The 20,427-nt window shown below is 39.4% G+C and overlaps 1 protein-coding gene across 2 annotated transcripts in view; it reads left to right on the plus strand.

The window, feature by feature from the left end:
- The window catches only part of casz1 (castor zinc finger 1), a 191,830-nt gene that overhangs the window by 76,499 nt on the left and 94,904 nt on the right, over positions 1–20,427 (plus strand). For both annotated transcript variants that reach the window (XM_088082271.1, XM_088082272.1), the window contains exon 4: positions 15,420–15,467. The gene's annotated coding sequence lies outside the window, so the exon portion shown is untranslated. The remainder of the gene's footprint in view (positions 1–15,419; positions 15,468–20,427) is intronic.

A 20,427-nucleotide genomic window follows, 5' to 3' on the forward strand; every position in this document is an offset into this window, starting at 1 on the left:
AACTCAAAATAACTCCAGAATTCAGACAGTGCCTTATTAGGTCATGGATCCACAATGGGAAGGAAGTGAACAAAAAATATATTGACAGGCCAGTGTTCCTGTGAGTCCAGGCAGAATAACCTAAGATAGACTTTTTGCCTGTGTGCTTCACATTGACAACAAATTCTTTTTTTTTTTTTGGCATTCTTTAAGTTGGGTTTAGTTGTTTTTAAATAAAATCAAGTGAGACAGTGTACCAAGCACACATAGGCATCTTGTGTCATTGCCTCAGGCTTTTTAGAAGCACATCGCCTGTCTTTATAACTCAATAATCACCCAATTGCTAGTGCAGCACAGTACTGAATATTTCCTTCAGATATGTCTCTTATAATAGGATATTAAAGTTTGAATCTTTTCTCTACCTATATAAGAGTCTAGATACATAACTGTTAGACAGTAAAGTATAAGTTAAAAATAGGATGCCAGTTTAGGCTAGTTTTGCTTTTGATAGCCTGACACCCATGAACTGGTTACCAGGCAGTTAATTTTAATTAAGAAAAAAATGTTCAAAAATAATGTGAAATAAAATAAATCTATTTGATTAGTGCAGCGCTCCATTAACTCAGTGAGCTTTAGTGCATTTAGAGGTGGTGAAATGTTACTGTTTTGTGATGTAAACATCTTGCCTATTATTTTATTTTCTGTTGGCTTTGCTGACAGACAGCTGGCTAACAGCTGTAACGTGGACACGTAAAGCTCACTGCCCACCCTCCTGTCGTCACTGGTATGCTAGCCTTGGCCATTCTGCACCATGCACCACACAGGTGTGGTGGAAACTAGGTATTTATGCTTCTTATTCGCTCTTACTGCTGGTAACACCGTCCTGATGGCGGACTAACGGGATGCTGTTGCCATGTAAACAAGGTAGTCACCCTCCGGTTCCCCCCAGGTCACCCTGGTGAGTAAGCTGCTTCATCTTGAGCCGCAAACCCCCTTTAGCATTGTAAACTATGTTAGCACAGCTAGCCACGCTGACATGACTAGTAGGGAAAAAAGAGCTAATAGTGGTTTTGCGGCTTATATTTACTCACTGGGGCACCTGAGGGGAGACCGGAGGGTGGGCACAATATTTCCACACCAAATGAGAGACACCGCTAGCTAGCTGCCAGAACTGTGCACTGTGCCAGTGCACAGTTCATTAAACTAAAGGGTAGTGAAATTAACCTATTAAAAGATATTCATAACCAGTCCAAGATATTCTCATTCCTAGTTAAAAACAAGGCTTCTAAATTGTGAATGGAAACCACACAGAGTGTCTATTTATGGATCCACTTGGTAAAAAAGTGTCTGTCTGTTCCACAACATGCCTCACTTGTGTTTTGTTCTATTTTTGACCAGATTCTGTCCTTGAAAAGGACAAGAAAACTGACAGTCTGTGGGTGTGTGCATGCATGTGTGTGTTTGTGTGGCTGACGGACAGGGTGGGGGGTGTATGGCGTCACAAGTGCTTCGGTTTAGGAAAAGTGACACTTTGCCTTGAAAGACTCTTCGGGCCAGTTAGATAAGGAATTTAGTGGCTTTATCACAAATGCCACTATTTAATTTAAAAGGGTGAGGCACTTAGGATCTGGCACCAGTCTTTCAGTCTAGTGATAAATTTGCAAGAAAGTGGAAAAGATTGGAGCCTGAGAGCAGATTAGCAGGATACAAATATAGAAGTGACATTATAGTGGGTATTAGTCAGGTGCTCCTCTGAACAAGTGGCTGGTTCCTGATAGGCCTGAGAATGGGGCCTGACTGCAGGCTGGGGCCAGGTTTCTGGACACACTCTGGAAAGACTAATAGTATTAGTAAGTTTGGTTTCTTTATAAAGAAACACCTTAAACTCACAGATATATAATATTTGTAATGCATGAGTGAATCAATATCAATATTAGCTTTATAGCATTGTGTCAGTAAATGAGGCCATTGCATTGTAAATTGGTTAATTCTTTGTTTTGCTTTCTGACATTATTCAATTTTTTCCCGGTCACAAGTTGGCAGAAATGTGCAAGAGCGTCAGCCAAAATTCATATTGAACTGCTCTATTGTTGTTTGTACAGCAAGCATACAAACAACACTAATGCAGTGTTTGACATTACCATATTCTTGGAATAACCAGGATGCACACATTATTCAATATTGGAGCTCCAAGTAGTTATTATTCTTTATTCACGATTAATCGGCTAATTATTTTCTCAATTAATCATTTGGTCTAAATGTTTCAGAAAATTGTGGAAAAAAAGATTCTAAATTCCTAGTACCTGTGTATATTTAATTTTTTTGTTATTTATCTGACTCTCAGCACAAAACCCAGAGACATTTAGTTTACTATTACATATAACAAGGAAAAGCTTAAAATACTTACTTTGAGAAGTGTTAAATGGTAATTATGTAGCATCAAAATGGTCAGTTTCTGCCCAACAAATCATCAGATCGTTTCAGATGAAAATGTATTTAAAAACAGAAAACCTTATCATCATGTAAGACAACTGACTTTAATTCTGCATTTGCCTGTCCAGACTTGACATTTCCACATTGTTATTGCTCAAACTGCTTGGCAAACTCAGTGTAGTTCCAAATAATACACACTGCAGCAAAATATTTTCTGTAAAGGGGACCTACTGTGCTTTTTTCCCAGGTTCATACTTGTATTTGGGGTTTCTATAGTAAAAAGATTACCAAAGTCTTGCAAAGCTTCTAAACCAAAATCTTCATGTTCCAAAAGGAATATGATTCGAAACCAAAACGAATTTAACATCACTGGCAACCAAGATGATATGTTTCCCTGACATTAGCATGTAACTACATGTACGATTGTATGTAATTTAAACACTTGTAGTAGCATGCCTGGCGCAGATGATTACATAAAGAAATACATCAGGAGCTGACGCCAGCTTGTTTTAAAAGTAGAAAAAATCTTGGAAACAGAATATTCAGAACAATCTGAAGCCTGAGATTTTTGCTCACAGGGATTACTTTTACTTCATTATCTGAAACTTTTGCCCTGTTTCATATGAACATTCGACATTGTATTATATACAGCAAGGGACAAAAACTAAGGGAAAGCAGAATAGATACCCTTAAACAAGCCACCACAGTTACAACCTTAGGTTGTGTCACAAGCAATAGGCAAAATGAGAGGCTATTGTTTTATTATCATTAGACAAGATGCTCCCATCCATGCAGGCCAACCAACCAGTCAGCAGCAGTCTCTAACACAGTGACAAGGACTTATCGCCCGCAGGCCTCCCACTTGAAAACACTGCGAGTTGCTCTGGGTCTCTGCATTTCTGGTGGGGGGTTCTGTACCTCTGTGCCACCTGAGAGCCGTGTTGTTCTCAGCTGCTGCTGGTTTGTGCTTAAAGACAGACTTGGACATAAAAAGACTAGAACTACTGAAATCAAAGTGTGGTCCTTTAATTAAATGTTTAATTGAAGATATAGCCTTTTTTTACAGCATTCATAATATTCATGCAACTAATGAATATTTTTGTTGGTGATCATCGGTTATTGTTGGCCTGTTCGATGCCAGTTACGCGAAAAGTCCAAAACTGTTAAAACCCAAAGAAACTACTGCTACTTTATAGAGTAGGCCCAGTACATACACTTGTATAGAGCCATTCCTTTCTCCTGTGTGCGTCAAGTCTCTGTTCATATTCACATTCATATAAACCGTCTCTGTTTATATGCTCATTCCCCTGCTTTTGACTTAAAGTGGCAAGTTCACACCTGTTCTCAGGGGATTGTTAAAAAGCACCCTAGGAAAACAGTGGAAAATGACGTAGTTGAGCATAACTGAGAAAAAGTACACTTAACAAGGAACTTATTCACAGTTTACAGAAAACAGTAATGGTACTGTGTCTAATAATATTACTAAATGAATGTTTTTTTCCCTGTAAGTGCACAGTAACACTTGTTTTCCCATTTATATTTTGTCTCTTCTCTCATTTTTTATCAGTAAGCCAGAATACCCAGAATTTCTATTTTTATTTTCCTCTGATCCTTTAAGATACATTTTTATTTTGTTACTAAACCCTCCTTTTTCCCATGTGCCCCCCCTCCCACTCTTCCTCTCTCCCCCCTCTTTTTTTTTTTTTTTTTTGCAACAGTTGTTGTGTGTTCGTCTTGGCAGCGCTCCATAGTCTGTTTGATGTGGTTTCCAGAAGTCCTGAACTGCAGTCCCTGGCCACTCTTTCTGTCATCAGTAGACCTGCTGTCTCTTTAGCCTCCATTGACTCCTTTTAACCTCCTCCTACCTTCCTCACATCGGAGCAGCTGCTTTCCTTCCCGCTGCACATTTCTGCATGGAAATGATCTGATTCCCATTATTTGGTAGTAAACTGAATTTCGCTGTGGTCTGCATACACAAACTTACTCCTGAAAATACGGTTTGCTTTGTAGTCGTGCTACATTGCCGAACATCTTCCAGGCTCAGTTCCAGGCACTGGAGAAAAATTGAAGAAGGCTACTATTTCCCTGTTGTAAATATAAATTAGGGAAGGCTAAATTTATGGTTTGCCTTTTAAGTCATGAGCCACCCAAGACTTGCGCTTTTTTTCCATCCCAATAATATGTAAAACTAGATCAAAGTTAATCAGCTCTGTTGAACCCATTTCTACCAGCGACCTCTACACACTGTAATTTGAGTGATAGAAGAAGGGGAGGGGGGTAGAGCCAGCAAGATAGTAGCTTCAAAGCGGGCCCTGTAGAGGACAGGCAGTGACCCTATATGGGCGCCTTTCCTGCATATACCAGCACGTTTAAAGGGAAACTGATAGGCAGGTGAAATATCTGCCACTTACAGAAAAGAGGCAGGGACTAGGGAGGGCAGACAGGACAGAATGGATATGGATTGGGTCACAAGGCTGACGAGGCCTTCCTAAGGAAATGAATATTCCTTGCAAAGTACACTTGGTGACACTTAGGTCTAAGGACAAAACACAAGAGCAAAGGAAATCCATTCCTCACTTTTATTTGGCACACAAAAGCACTTGATCATAGTTTTTTTTTTTCATCACATAATACCTTACACGCTGTATTAGGCGTTTTATGGTGACATTACTATAAAATATGCTGTTGTTTTGACACCATTTATTGTTTTATGATTTGTAGTACCAGGTAACAAATGTAGAAAAATCATTCTTCAATCTTCAGCTTATGTTTAAAACTGAGAGATTAATCAATTGACTTTTTTTTCATGGTCTGAAGTGTATATGTATCCACTTTCACCCGACCAGCGGAGATACGTATTATTATCGTGTGGACTTCCACTTTGTATCAGATGAAGGCGGTGCGGTGAAGGCAGAGCTAAACATGCCCAGGGGGCTGGAGTGAAACCGGTGTCTCATTTTCAGGGGCAAACAAACACATACAGGGAACAGACATGGCTGTCACATCTCCCTTAGCTCCCCCTGTCAACCCCCGAGGGCGGTGGGCAGGGGCAACCTCTGCGCTCTGGTGATGCCATGAAAATCTACAGGCAGGAGCAGAAATACATGAGCAGACATTCACAGAACACCAATATAAATACACAAACATACACCGCTGTACAAATGTTCTCAAATACAGCAAGAAAGACTCGGTGTTAGACTTTAACATCCCTCTTGAGATTACTAGTTTGACCTTCCAAGCTGAAAAGCAGCAGATTTAGTCCATAAACCTGGCTCCATTTTTAACTTTCCCAGATTGATCAGTGATTGTGCTGGCGCCGAGCAGCTGTATAGCTTTACATCAGCGAGGAGGAGGTTTAGCGGTTTTCAATAGTATTTCAGGATATCCTTGCTGCTGCTGCTGCAGTTTTTGGCAGACTAACAGCTGCCACCAGCATTAGTGTACAAGCAGACACTTCTTAATGTTCCCCAGCCCTGGCCTCATGTGTCACATGGACTCCATCCAGCCTAACCCAGTTGCCATCCGCAATGGCTGGATTGGTTGAAAGCAGTGTGAGACCAGCAATTTACAATATGCTGAAGACTATCCTTTCATTTTGGTTTAAGGTTAGAAACAATAATGTGACCAGTTCTGACGATTTGGTGGTCTCTGTTTGCCCGCAGAAGGCAAACAGAGTTGAGACACCTTTCTAATTATATGCGATTTATTATCACAGATGAAAAGTGATTTAATACTGTTTTTTTTAACAGTCTCTGGACCAAGGGAAATTAGTTACGTAGCCCTGTTGCTTATAATTTGACAACACTGCCTTGAATTCACTGAGATGTAAAATTAATTCTTGCAACTGTTTTCAATGGGACTTTCGTGTTTGCCTCACTCACTGTTAAAATCTGAGAAAAATACAAATGATTGGGCTTGGCTCAGTAACTTCATTGTGCAGGGAAAAGAAAGCCAAACTGGACGGGGTTCAGTGGTTTTAGGCCTTTTGAGGGTTTGTGTGTCAGGATTTATGTATTTAATTACACACTCATTCTACTAATGTAAGTGGAGAAAAAAGGAAAAGGGATAAAAAAAAGCCCCATCAAGCCTATAAGCTTGTAGTTTCCCTCTTACTGAAAGTTGGCCACCGCTGCTGTTTAGCTCCCCTTGAACTGGGCTAATACTTGTCTATTCCGATTAGGATTAGTATGTGTAGCATGGGCTCAGGGACCCGGGACTCGTAATCTAATAAATCAAGATAAAAAACTCTGAGATTGGTTTACAGAGGGCTCGGATTTACTATTGGCCATCTCAGAGAAACAGGGATTAACACAGCATTTGGTGCTGTAGCTACACACTCCCAATTCTGCACATAGGGAGAAAGAGAGAGACCGCGGCAGCGAGGGAGGAAAGAAGACTTAGAGGGAGGGAGTGGAGGAGAAGGGCTGGCTAGGGCTTTATATTGCCTAACAGACAGCAAGTTAAACTCGCAGTGACAAGGTCAGGTTAGTCCTTGTACAAAAGGCTTTGTTCCATAGGCAGATTAAAGGTCTCTTTGACAGTTTTTACACTTTTGGATCATGTTGAACATGTTAGGAGTTAATCCTGTCTGTGAGGGGAAGAAGCCCCGTTGCCACACAAAGGAGAGATAGGTGCAGGGAGTGAGCATACTATGTTTAATAAAATGAACTGCACACAAAATAACTAAACACTTTTCTCATTAATGACAATGAATACATTTCTTTGCGCGCTAATGTTATGGAAAAGTTAGTAGATGATTGCCTTTTTAGTTTATTTACCTTTATTTCCCCATTGATAAAATTAGTGCAAAGAAGGCACAAGTACATCTCATATCACATAGTTTAAGGAGTAAGTAAGTGAGGGCTATGTTATTACTTTAAAAAATCATCTATGAAGTATGTTTATTGTCTATCCTGTGCATTTGGCCTGCATTTAACAAAAACAGCAGCTATGGTCTCCCACAGCCAGATACAACACATGATTACACCACTGTGTAATGTGAAGACAGTCTCACTGACTTTTCACAGCAAAGGATGCATTTTCCCATGCAGAATCTCAGAATCAGAAATGAAACTGATAATTTAAGGACACTTGGTTAGCACAATGTCCCTTTTTCACTGATAATGAAATGAGCTATGCGCTGAGATGATATGATAAGGGTGTTGGTTTTCTGCTCTCAAGACATGTTGCTCGTGTTCGCAAGCATTGATTTCGTAACCATTTAATGTGAGAGAACTTACAAATATTGTAAATTTGTGTTTTTTTTTTTTTTTTAAATTTAGCTGGATGGTTGTTTGAAAGGATGAATTATCTGGTCATTCTGTGAATCAGAGTTTTTACCCGGTGTAAGCACAGTTTGCTGCTCACAACCTATTGAGAGATACACCTAATGGCCAGCAGCTAGTCCTTGTTTATCTCTTGTCCTTGTTTATTTCAGCATGATTATTTTTAGTGTTTTATACTGTTGTAGAGCCATGCAAGTGTCATATACCTTTTTCCACCAAAATTATCGACTGTGAGTGTTTTAAAATCAAGAAAACTGCCAAAATAAGTGAAAGACTGCTTTCTAACTGCTAGAAGACCAGTGCCGTGTGTACAGTGCTGCAGTAGATGAGTATTCTCTATTTATTTTTTATTTTTATTAATTTTTGTCTGGTGTATCATGTTCGATTTCACTAATGGGCTGGGAAAGCAGTATGGAGGCCAGTGAAAATGTTTCAGTAATTACGTCTTTTTTACATCTCTTACTTATTCAGTCTCTCTCTCTCTCTCAAAACTTTGAACGGTGCTGGAGCACTGCTTGGACTGAGATGTGTCATATTTCCAGCGCTTCCAATCGGAGCTGATCTGAGCTGGAGCCGATAAATACCCGTGACTACTGCAGAGTCATTTGTCGCGGCAGCAAATGATGATATTAACCATTAATACAAAAGCCAGATGTTGTTGGGTTAGGGGTTTTTGTCCAGTGGGAAGGGGCCTATAGAGTCATATCCCAAAATATTAAAAAAATAATTAAATAAGATTTTGCCTTGTAAAATGTATAATTTGGATACATATGTTGAGGAGCAGTGTTTAAGTTGATTACCTGCTTTCCCTCTCAGACCTGTCATGTGATGTAGGTGTCAGACCTTTAGTATCTTTTGTCACATTTGAGGAGAGCTTATTTTGTTTACAAAAATTGTGCACACTTTCCAATTTCAGTAGTAGTGAGACACTATATCATTAACAATATTATGGGAAGGTACATCCCTTTTTGTCACCTTTAAGTTAGTTGACACAATGCAACATGTTTCTCTTTGAAACAATGTAGCACTAAAAATGTCCAAAGACTTCTTTAATCCAAATGCATTTTAGTGATATTTAGTTACAGCAAATCAAGTATTAATAATAACTGTTAAGTATGTGTGATAATGCAGACACAAGTAAATGCAGACAGTTTCAAGGTTCAGCAGAGCCTTTGTTCTCTTGCCTGATAAAACATCCAGACAGACTTAGATTTGGGAAATTATGTATTTCTGGCAGTTATCTATCTGCTGCAGCTCCTTTTCTGCTTAGCGTTTTTCTGAGAAACAAGACTAAAATATCTCCACCTGAAATTTGAGCTCTTTCTATTTTCTCTCTGATGCTGGGGTTTCACATAAAGTTTTACATATCAAAAGTGGAATGTACTTTCATCTGCTTGCATGTCTTGTTAAGCAATATCAAACACAGGAAATTCTTTCTACATCCCCATATAAAGGTTGAAAAATCCTAGCAACATATCTCGGCTTGTGCAAAAGAGGCCTTTTCTTTTCTTTCTGAGGGAACTGTTAGCAATATCACTGGGCAATTAGCAAGGAAACGAGAGAGAAATGGAGAAGCCAATTACTTCTGCGAGTTAGCTAAAGGCCATTTTAAACTGTGTGCCCATGACATAATAATGTTTATGGTAAATATTATAGTTGGAGACAGTGAGTGCATGGCGTGAGAGGCAAGGAAAAAAAGGCATCAATCTCAGATCGAGAATAATTTATTAAGATCTGAGATGCGGCAATTACGTGGAAAGGACCAAAAAGAAAAAAAAAAGAAGAAGCCAACTCTCCAGGAACCGCATACATGATTGCAATCTTGATTAAATCCCCCTGGATCTAATGAGTTGATTTTCTGCTGTTAATATTGCATTGGCTGATGATGGATTCGTTAAGATAATGGAACGAAGCTAAAATATAAATGACTCCCTGTCAAGGAGCAGATTTTCGTCATTTTCCGTCTGACACCTCCGCCGTGGGGATTTGGTGAGGCCTTTTTGTGTTTCGAACCATCAGGATCTAGAATACTAATTGCTTATGTGTGGACGCTTCTAATGCCTCTCCTCCTCTCTACATCCCCCCACCCCTCCCTATCGTCTTGGTAAATATCTCCTCCACATCTCTACACAGAAACAAAGAGACGGAAGCAGCTTTCTTTCTTTAATGCTGCTCAACGTATCTCCCTTTTTACTACGTTAGAACAATTTTCACATAACACAACTAATTTCTATCCTGTTTGACACCCCCGGTTTGACTATCATATCACATAAAGGGGGCAGATATTTAAAGCCACTGCTATATGACACAAAAACTGCCAACAAAAAGAAAACATGTAAGCAATAGGCTTCTCATATCGACCTGTGCTTTTGAGATAAATTAATAATGTGGTCTCCCTTTGGTGCTGTGCAGAGTAGCTGAGCCAGTCTCTCTCTGTTTTAAATGGTCTGTCACTTAGGTCAACTAGAGGAGTAAAATGTCCGATGCATAGAATATTGATCGCATATCACACACGAACCACACACAACAACACGACAACAACACTACATGTATAATTTTTCTCTCAAGTGTGGCAGGAACCCTAATGCAAAAAGCATTTATAATAATCCACATGTATACTGTCGTGTGAATATACATGTATGCTGAGATAATTTGGCTGGGCAGTGTTGTTAGCCAAAAAAGGAGGTCAGTATGTTTAACAGGGTTCCCACGGTTAAGAAAACCCTGGAAAAGTCGTGGAATGAGTAAAAATGATTCAGAGTTTTAGAAAAGTCATGGAGTTTTGTTGTTTGTAATGAAATTGTCACTGTAGTTTTCCGTGGTTAGAGTCCATGTAATGCAGCTTAATGGCAAATGTATTTTCTGTAGCTGTCAATGTAACGTTGCTGTGTGTTTTACATTTTGTTTACCATCACACATGTTACTTTATGTTCTCCCAGCATTCAGTCTCTCCCTTCATGTATGCCAACTGGCTGAAATTTTGTTTGAACAGAGTTTATATTTAATATGTTTGAAAAATGGTGGAAAAGTTGGGCAAGAAAAATTCTGGGTCCTTGAAAAGTCATTGAAAAGTTTTAAAATTTTGTATATGAAAATATGTGGCAACCCTGGCTAAAGTTCACACGATTTTTAATGGCTTATAAAATATCCAGTTTCCAGTTGTCTGACAAGTTTTATACCTCATGTACATGAATACATTTAGACTGTGTAGTTTGATGAACCTACTGACCAAATCCAAAACTTTTTTTATCATTATCGTAATCACCATTGTTGTCAAGTTTCATGCATATCCTGACCCTTCCTTTGTGGCGATTATGATATTGTTCCTTTTTTCTGTGCGATATTACCAGGGAACCCGTCTGATTGGGCCATCCCCGAGGGCCCTTTCTTCTGCGTGTCACTTTTTGTGTCCTTTAACATGGTTTTACTAAAAAGTCTTTTTTAATCAATCAAGAAGCAGGCAGAAAATAGGCTTTGTCATGGCTTGGCCTGGGGTCGTGTGATGCCTGCTCTGCCCGGTGACAGGTCTTCAAAAGGGATAAAAAGGAATATTTTGGGGGGAAAACGGGGGTTTCCATGGCACCGGCACTTGTTGCACATGGATCACCATTCTTTGGTTCTGCATGAGATTGAGGTTTCAAAGGGCTGGACAACAAAAATTAGGCGAGGAGGGGACAGCGGGACTGTGGAGGTAGCTGCCCTCAAGCCCCCGACTCTGTCCTCTCCTAGGGGAAAGGGAGAATAGGAGCCAGAAGTGACAGCACAAAAAGAGGCCTACTAGGTGCTGTCAAATATGCATGAGTAAATGGTCAGTTTCTCACTCTGTGGTGTGTTGAAAAAATTCAGAACGAAACACGGACTCGGAGACACAAAGTACGGACATTTTCAGTATGAAGTGTATTCTTGTTGCGGCTTCCACTTCATGTAATTAGAGGTTGTTTCATGAAGAATGAGGTCACGTAAACTTGTAAGATTCTGAGTTTATGTGTGGGAAATGAAACCAGGAAACTCAGACAATAGATTGGCAGTCATAACGGCAAAGAGGATTATTATTTTAAACTGTTCTGTTCAGTGGAGTGCCTGTTTGTGTGTTCCTGTTATTTAAATTTGTAATAAATGAGACACCATGGTGCATTGTATCAGCTTAACTTGTTTACCAACTTTAAGTTTAAAATAACTTAACTACAAGAGACTCTGGTTTGCATTAACCGTGTGAAGCGCATTATAACATGCATGCGTGCATGCAGCCGTATATTTCACACATAAATGGCTTTGAGCTATTTTCACTTGTGTAAAAATGTTGTTCATGGTGATTACCTTTTTGCCCCACCTCGAATTCCTCTAACAATTACGCATTCCTCTGTCTTTGGGAAATGGCATAGTGAGGTCAAGGTTTTTGCATGTCAGGAGTCCTTTAAGCAATTTGCAATAATTTCCATAGCATCATCTCTGCCACCTTCAATAACAAACAAGGTTACACACATGTGTTGCTCTTTACACCCAAGCAATCAGCGCTGAACGTGTTTCAGTGTTGGAGGGCTTTAGTCTGTTCACACTTGGATAAAAGAGGTCAAAAGGAGCATAAGCACATTTAGCTGCAATGTTGATCAATATTAAAGAATTTAAATATAAGTCGCACTATGATGATAGCTGATAGTATTGAAATATAAAAATATAAGATTTGGTGTGGCTGCATCTTGTTATAACTTCTGTGTATGTATGTATTTATTTAGTTCTTTCAGGTTCTCAGCAATGTGCCGCCAGCCTGTTTAAAAGGTTAAGGCAGTCGGGATATGTTCCTTGATGGGATTTTATCATGCTAGGCATGCTCTGTTTCCTGATGAATATATTAAAATTATTACTGTGCAAACAGAGTTTCTAATTACTGACCTGCTTGCCATTGTACTGTGCGTTCTGTATGCCCCCCTTCTTCTCCATGCCTTGTTTATTTATCTGCACCAGTGAATACAGAATAGTCTATGCAATGTCATTTCCATCCACATGAAAATGATTTTGAAAATGCCAATCTTGCCTATTATACAGTGTAATTACTTGTCTGCTTTTTGATTTTATCATATCTTCAGCCAGTGGGAAGATACTTGGAGAGGCTAAACATCTTAGCGGAGCTTGTCAGCTGATGATTTGCAGTGGAAAAAAAAAGAAAAAACAGTTTGCAAATGAAAGTGCTTTCTGCCACATGTACAAAGTCAATGATTATAGTTTATTGAGGGGTTTACCTACTGTGTGCAGGGGCTTCTCTTGAGATTCAGGCATTGTGTCAACTGAAAATATATGCTGTCATATCATACCTGAGCATGTAAGGTAGGGTTACTTAGACAGCACCGAACTTTTGGGTGACAGTTAAAATGATAAACCTCCAGATAAAAGACTGGAAAGAATGGAATACATTTTTCGAAAACATCTTTAAGAAAGTATGTAAGATATGGGCAGATGGAACCACCTTGACGCATTCTTACATTATGAATAAGCATTTGCATGTTACCTTTGCTTTCATTCAGCAGGTTTTTCAACTTTCACGGCCAAAAACATTACTTTTGGAGTTCATTTCGATCGTCACCGCTGTGCCTCTGACATGTCATGCAACTATTCTGTTGAGCGGGTGCATATATACTGTATGTGTATGTGCAGTGCTTAAAGTGTCACCGATTTTACTGGAGCATCTGCACTACATCATGGAAAAGGGCAACCCTGTTGTTTACTTGTCTGCCTGCAATGTTGCACAGGGGGTTGATCAGGGGAGTTGATAGGAGCTGCAATTTAAAAAGAGGACACTGCAGCTCTGAACAAAAACAATTAAAGGAAAATGAAAGACGGCCCCCAAGGGTTAAAAATAGAAAATTATCAACATGCATGCTGGAATCCACTACCCCCCACCCTCCCACACACACACCACCTCCCGCACCAGCGCCCCCCACCCCCCTCAAACTTACTGGGCCTGCATTGTTATGTATGATCAGATCTGCCAGTTCTTCCTCTAAGCTCCTTGTCACATTTTGACTTAATGAAGTGCAACTTAGAAGGGAATTGGGTTCATCATGCTAGTCGCACGATGCTCCCTTGTTGTAGCAAACAGGAGTGGCATGGGACCGAAGCGCTACAGCGCGAGTCGTTATCATTCCGGTCAGTCTGTTTAACACAAAATTAAACAAAGAACTAATTAGTGCCTCATGAATTAATAACTGCACTGTTGCCGAGAAGAAGTTAGGTTGCTGAGGGGAGATATAAAATAAGTAGGAAGATCAGGTTAGAATTATTATTACTTTTTCGGGGATGCATGGGCTCTCAAGGTTAGGAAACTTTTGAGAGGATTTAAGAGTGACTCAACTGGTTCTGCCAAAGTCAGTTGCTGTCCCGATGTAACTCTGTGTCTGGGTTAATGGATGTCATATAAGACACTGCTTTTCTGCGCAGAAGAAAAAGACATATAATTGTAATCATCAACTTTATATCTCAGCTATGTATTTGATTTTAACACAGCAGGGAAAAGGAACCAGCACTATGTATTCTCTTACATTACCTACTTTCACCCTTCAGTTATCAAAGCAGTGTTTGATCCAGGAATCTTTTTTTATATCTCTATAATGTCTTTTTTTGCTGCTGCGGTTTCATGGAAAAGTGATTCATTAGTTTTTTAGTCTGAAAGACTGAGTCACCTTTAGCTAAGAAGTAGGAAGCTGCTATCAATTATTTTCATTTACACTGACAAGCTGATTTAACTTAAAAAAATCTAAGTAACTGATTGCCTTGAAAAATGTAAGTAAATATAACCATTAGTCTTAATTTAGGTTAACTTTATATGTAATTCTTAGGTACTTAATTTTGTGAATTGGTTGCAACTTAAAAATTAGTTTAATTAAATCAATATTTCTAAGTTTTAGCAACTTCAGTAAACCAGGTTTTAGGTGTCGTGTATCTGTATTCTTCTGGTTGCAAACTAATCAATCATAGATTTATTTTCTTAAAAATGTAACTAAACAGAACTCGCAGATCTCTTAGCTGTATCATTGGTAAAATCCTCTTTGTTATGATCACGTTAAGTCAGACTAACATGGTTTACTGAAGTTGCTAACACTCAGAAAACAACGGGTTAATTCCACTCGGCATTTTTAAGTTGAAACAACTTCACAAAATTAAGTAAGTACAACTAAATTTTGATTAAACATAACAATTAGATATAAAGTAAACATGAATTAAGACTAACAGTTACATTTATTTTCCTTTTTTAAGGCAATGTTGTTGTTTTTTAAAGATTATTTGAAGTGAAATCAGCTTGTTAGATTTTACAGTGTAAGTCTGATTTTAGTATTTCTGCCTGTTAGTAAATTATTACTGACAAACTGCTGAAAAATGCACAGACACAGTTAACTGTGCTCTGCGACAGCTCCCCATGCTTCAGTGGGCTTTACAAACTAAAGCTTCTCTGTTGCCCCCCTCCCTGGCCGCTAACCCCTTTCCCGCGGCTGTGATTTGGGGCCTGGGTATCTGCAGACCTTTACACTGTATATCAAAAGGACAGGAGCGAACAAAAGTACACATTTTCCTTTTGCATCATCTGGAGACTCGCTACATTATGTCAACCACCGTAGATTAGATGAGTTGGGTAAATGTATGGATTTCTTGGAGAACACGTGTGTGCATGCATATACAGCCGAATAATCAGCATCTGGGTTTTTAATGTTCCTCCTTTGCTCTCTCTCTCAGATGAAGTGAGCCCCCGTACGGAGTGACTCCCCAGGAAGAGAAAACGAGGTAGGACAAATCCCCAACATGACTGATTACTGTCCCCACCATCTCCCCTGTTCATATCTACAACAATATCAGGCATCTTCATTAATCCCCATGGATCAATGTGTCTGGGGGTTGTAAAAATTGACAAATGACTTATTAGAATCCCACCGTTTTATTTTCCAACTGATTAACTCACAGCAATGTCGTACACTATACAGGCACACTGATGTATCTGTTTTCCAAAGAGGGCTTCTCTCTCTCACTCCCTCTCTCTCTGTCTCTTTCTCTTGCTATGAGGGATCTATACAGTGTAAAATGCACCCCTAACATTGTGTATTAGAGACCCTGCCAGGCTGCAACGACTCAAAACTACTAGTGCAATAAGGTGCTTTTGACATACATAAACTGCCATTTTATCAGTTTCCTGACATACATAGCTGTTGCGCAGTGCTTTGACTCACTCGCAGTATTTAATATACAAAAATACGTTAATGAGGACAAAATTATATAAGATATATACTTATATAAGCTTCTTCACGGGCAGTAATAAAACATGTACTTTAACGCCATAAAGTACATAAAATTGCCAGCATGTATTCTGTGATCTATCTTGTTACGCTGCTCCGTTAATTATAACTTGATATTCTTTTATGCCTGCTTTATGTCTGGATGTTGTCGCGGCAGCATCCCACATTGTCATCTTGACAAAATAATATAATTTTTCCACTATATGGCATTTATTACTGTAACAGACATTAGACACAGACATCTAAGTACAGATGACATCCACCAAATTAACAAGAGTATAAAACCTTTTGTTGCTGATAAAAAATCTGCCTCTGTACAATTTGACTCTCGAGAGGACGCTAATGACTTGTGACTTGAAGAAACTGGGTTGCTTTTTTTTCTCTCCCTGAGATGAAACCTTCTGTGCTAATGATGTTAGCTGGTATGAGCACAATGCTGATGTGGGAGTCTGTCATGAGGATGCATACAACAGCCCTTGCCCCTGGCCTCCTAGTCAAGAGGGATCTAAACATTCAGAAGTGACACCGTGGGCTGTCTCATGTCAAGCCAGAGACCCTCACTATCACCGGGGGGTGGCATGGCCGTGAATTGAGGCGGAGGGCTACACCACACTCCTTTGTTTCTGGTGGTGTCACTCACACAACAGACACAGACACACTCCTTGCATCAATCAGAGCTCCAGATACATGCTCAGTGTACCTCCCTACAACATGATGATGACACTATCCACTGATTTCCACATTGATACAATAACTAACAGCAACAGGAGGATGAGAGCCGCAGATCGTATTCGGTGTGGCATCATTTCCACTGATAAGTTACCCCCACAGCTGGATGCATGGGTGGACACACACACACACACGCACGCACGCACGCACGCACGCACGCACGCACGCACACACACACACACACACACACACACACACACATCATTTAACAGGTTGCTTTGTTTGAGCCAACTGTAGGGCAGACTACAGTCACTAACTCAAGACTTGTTTAACCACACAACAATAACATAACTGAGTACAGTTACTTTAATTGGCTTTTGATATATGTTAATGCAACTAATCATAAAGTCCAACTGGCTCTAACACTGGGCTGGCATGACATCCCCCCTCTCCTTTTGGCTCCCACAGACTTAGGCTACAGAGCACTCCCAGAGCGGAGTCCCTCTCTTAGACAGTGGGAAGAAAATTAAACTGCCAAATTTGTTTTCATTGGTTCCAGGGACAATCTCAGGGGACTTCAAGGCTTTTAATTGAGCTCACTGAGCAGAAATTTGTAGGGCTGCTTACCAACAACAATGGTGTCTCCCTTTTACCTCTCTCTCTGTACACCCTTTTAGGGCTCTGTTAAGGTTCTTTTCTGCTTGTAGTTTTTTATGGAAAACAAGGACATGGGTTTGATAATGATCCATAATTGAAATTCAGAGTCACTTTGTTTTGCGTTTTACTGGCTTTTCAGGGTTTGTGTGTAGGAAGGCAATGATTCTCTAATAAACAGGAGTTCATTCAGTCATGGATAAAGGTAAATAAAGCCCACAGTTCGCCGTAGGAAAGATAATTTGTCTCACTGAGAAAAAGAGCAACAACTCATGAAACTCAATTTAGTGTTATTGTATCACTCTGTATAGTATGGTAACAAAAACAAGAAACCACCTTCTCATTTTCCACACTTTTCTCTCTCTCTCCTGCACTTTTTGTCCTTTAAATTTTTCCAGTGTGTCAAAACAAGCAAAGGCTACATGGAAACGGCAGCCCTGTGTAAATATTTATGATGTAACATCTCCATGTGAATAGACTTTCCTCCCAATCCATCCATCATTACGGGCATATCGTGAAAGCCCACCTCCCGGTGGTGGCTCAGGGCCTTAGGAAGCTCAGACAGGAGCGGCGTGTCCCCCTCTCATTCAAAGTATTTGTTTTTCTTTTGACTCGGGGCAGCCCAGCTGTGAGGGCATTTCATGTGTCAGCCCCGCCGTTCTCATTCAGGGCTGACTTCAAAGCCGATTTTGGTCCATTGTTTCTGTGACGTGGCTGCTGGACCCGAAAAATGCTCAAACAGAAAAATGTGATGTAGGTCAAATTACAGCAGTTGTGCCCCTGAAAAAGTGGAATTCTTATGGTCAAAAGATAAAGCCCTGGTTACCGCCTAACCCTAGCTTTTGTGCCTGTTGTCCTCATACCTCTTTATTTGTTCATTGTAGAACTGACTGAAAGTTGGAAATGTAGTTTAAAATGTTTGGCAGAAAATCAAAGTCTAATCCTCAATATGCTGCTTTTTTTCTATTTTATATCACTCCACTCAGGAACAAAATGTCAAATAGCTTACTTGCCGAGGATGTGATATTAATTATATTAAGTTGGAGACTGTGCTGAGGTCATGTATTTTTAGGTTTTTTACTCCTGCAAGTGTGAATGAGATTTAAGGATACGTATATACAGAGTATCTGTTGGGGCTTGTGCATGCACAATTCTTTGACTTGTGCAATGGTTTAAAATGTGAAACATGTCTTCATTAGGTACAAACAAAGTAGGATGAAGGATCTGCTGTTTTTTCCAAGCTCGGCAGTCTTTAAGAATGTGAAGGTGCAGTAGATTTATGAGGTTGTGTGTTTGCAGAAGTAGGTAAGTCTACTGCCTTACCTAAGTGGATTACAAGGTTTTAGGCTTTTCTCCTTGCACAACTTATCTGCAGAAAATAGGCGTTGCAGACGTTAGCGAAATATTGCCACCCAGACTCTCATAACATTATCATTAGCCACGGAGGATTGCTGAAATGTGATTAATACATCACCATTTTGACAGACTGAGCCTGAAAAGGTAATATGGATTATTACAATGGTTGTAGAGCTCAATACCGCCATCCAAGTTTATCCATTTATCTGCAATGATGAGACTCCTTTGTGTTGTATAGCATTGTAACATCTATCTAAATAACAAAAGATATCTCTCCCATACACAATTGTAATGCTGTTAATATTCAGCCCATGCAACAGTGCACATGGGAATGGAGTGCTGAGACAAAACTTGACTCAGAATGGCGGAAAAGTCCATAGAACATTATGAGCATTATGAATCGATGTTGGAGCCTCTAGTAGCAGACACTTCTTCCTTTGCTTAGGTATCTGATTACCTTCAAACAAAAATATTGCCCCTTTATTGTTCAATTACAACTGGTTGAGTGCTGAGTCATGCAATTCACTATCTGAGAGATATTTTTTTCTTTTCTTTGTGTATACGCTGTGTGTGTTTCCTTTAGTTGGCCTTGGATGAGACACGTTGAATAAATGCCATTTTTCTGTCGTTTCAAGTGCCTCTTTTCTCTCTGTGGATCCATTCAAGCTTTCAATACCTTTTCTCCCCCTCTCTTCTCCTGTCTCTTTTTTCCACGAGCAGGAGGGTTTTACTTTACTCCTTTGTCATCCTAATTGATTGCATTAACCTTTTGAGTATTGAATTTCCTGTGCATCACGCCGAGCACAATGTGGAATATTATCATAATCCTTCCAAGTAATGGACACAGGGCAATCAACAATGCTTTAGGAAAAGTACATCTTTGAAAGATGGAGCATCATATTATTTTCAGTCCAAAGACCTGGATAGGGTGAGACTGTTGAGCTTTAAGAAACTTTGTCAATAAGTGAGGTATGTTTCTTTTTAATTCATCTAATAAAGAAGTCAGAAGAGCTTCTTTTAATGCGTGCTATGTTGGGAAAATATTTCTTGTATTGTCTTGTCTTTAAAGACATAACAGACCTGTAAAACATTGATAAGCACATACATGATCATGTTCTTCTATTGATATTTTGATATGACAATTATTCCATGATAATGTATCAGTAATGAGCAAGTGGTTATCTACCAGTACAAATTATAGGAGAAAATAGTAATAATTCAGTTTATGTAAGCTGTTTTTGCATATTATTACAATCTTTCAAATAACTCCAGCTTCACTTAAACTAATTGTATTACTTAGTGAGTTTTTAAATGGTTGCAATTATTTCTCATAGCCTTTTTAAATGTAAAAAAATATTGTAAAATAACGAAAAAAATGCCACAAAATGCAACACAATTTAACTTATGCATAATACATCAAAATAAATATCATATTACATCATAACAGGACATGGATATCAGCTATGATCCACATCTTGGTCAAATTGAGGTACACTGTATGATTTCCTACAACTTTGGATTATCACCATGTGGCCTGAACTTGCAGTACTCTAGTTTTAATTGGGCTCACCTTTTATACACAATGCTGGCTCTTGATCCACAGTATTAAATACGGGACAGGTATCATTGTGAAGTGAGAGGTTAAGCGCTGGTGTGTTTGAGTTTTTCTCTGAGAGTGAGAGTGTTACTTCTTTGTGACTACCTGTTTTGGAGATTCCTATGATTCAGCAGTATGGTATTATAAGCTGAAAGGACTGTGGCATCTGTGGCTGTTG

The sequence above is a fragment of the Plectropomus leopardus genome, chromosome 9 (genome assembly GCF_026936395.1).
Source record: "Plectropomus leopardus strain MGB_pleo_1.0 chromosome 9, ASM2693639v1, whole genome shotgun sequence".
Taxonomy (NCBI): Eukaryota; Metazoa; Chordata; class Actinopteri; order Perciformes; family Serranidae; genus Plectropomus; species Plectropomus leopardus.